Source organism: Microtus ochrogaster, unplaced genomic scaffold (genome assembly GCF_000317375.1).
Source record: "Microtus ochrogaster isolate Prairie Vole_2 unplaced genomic scaffold, MicOch1.0 UNK35, whole genome shotgun sequence".
In the NCBI taxonomy this organism is placed as follows: domain Eukaryota; kingdom Metazoa; phylum Chordata; class Mammalia; order Rodentia; family Cricetidae; genus Microtus; species Microtus ochrogaster.
The window spans coordinates 3,661,377-3,662,525 of NW_004949133.1; the positions used below are offsets into that span (position 1 = coordinate 3,661,377).

General features: G+C 45.3%; 1 protein-coding gene across 1 annotated transcript in view; it reads right to left on the reverse strand.

Moving 5' to 3' along the window:
• The window catches only part of Cd244 (CD244 molecule), a 22,115-nt gene that overhangs the window by 6,143 nt on the left and 14,823 nt on the right, over window positions 1–1,149 (reverse strand). The window lies entirely within an intron of this gene.

The following is a 1,149-nucleotide window of genomic DNA, read 5'->3' on the forward strand; positions in this document are numbered from 1 at the left end:
AAAGAAAGAAAGAAAGAAAGAAAGAAAGAAAGAAAGAAAGAAAGAAAGAAAGAAAGAAAGTCAACAGGAGTTTGTTGCTTTTCTCTTCTTTCCAGACCCATGTGAATTTTCTCCTGAAAGATTGAATCTGTGGCCCAAAGAGAGGCCACATGAAACTTGGGAAGGAGGCTTTCAAGCCAAACCCCTGAGTAGTGAAAAGACACCAGGCCAGACTGAGGTCAGGCAGGGAAGAACCTCAAGTCAAAAGATGGTCAACAGTCTTAGTCCCCAAGAGGCCCCTTTTGTTCTAAATAATATTTCTTCCTGTGGTCCTCTTATTTTACCTAGTCTAATGTCATCTTCATTCGGGGTGATGGGGAGGATAATTTTATTAGCATTTGGGCATCAGGTGGCTACAGGTAGATACATGTGCCATAAGAACTAATAGCAGTGGGAAAATCCATCTTCTTTTTAGTTCCCACAGTCCAGTCGTTCACTGCTAGGACAAAGACAAAGGCAAAGGGGGCTTCTCTCAGCAAGCTAAGAAACAAACTTGAGAAAAGCTGTTCTGTGACAAAAGAGATGAACCCATGTGTCTCTCTCTGCTTAGCAAAAGACATGGGGATGGGAAGAAAGCCCTTCCTCTCTTTTCCTACCACCCTTCCCACCAGCACTAGCTGGCTGTTCTGCACCTTTCCCCTAAGCCTGTCACCATATCCTGCAAACAGTACTGAGAGCACCTGCAGGCCCTCTGAAGGTTTCTTCTCCTAGCTGACTAGAAGATCTAGGTCCTGAAGAGAGCTTGGAAGAGAGGGGTCTTCATAGGCAAGCCTTTGGGTTTGCCTACTCTGTACCGAACTGATTGCCTTCTCTGCTACTTTAGCCATGCTTGGGCTTCTACCCAACTGTCTTTGAACACAGACCACTGAGGAATCTGCAAAACTCTCAGTCTGGCTGCTCATGCTCACCAGTCTGGGCAGGGATTAAGAGAACCACAAGAGAGCTCTTATCTTCCAATCTCAGAAATATGGTCAGGCAATAGAAATATGAAAGTCACACTCATCCTGGCATTCAGCTGGTAAGACTGAGTCAAAATGAGAATGATGACAGAATGCGGTCTGGGAAGGCAGTATTAGCCACATTCTGCCCTCTGCTATGGATTTCTGCTGA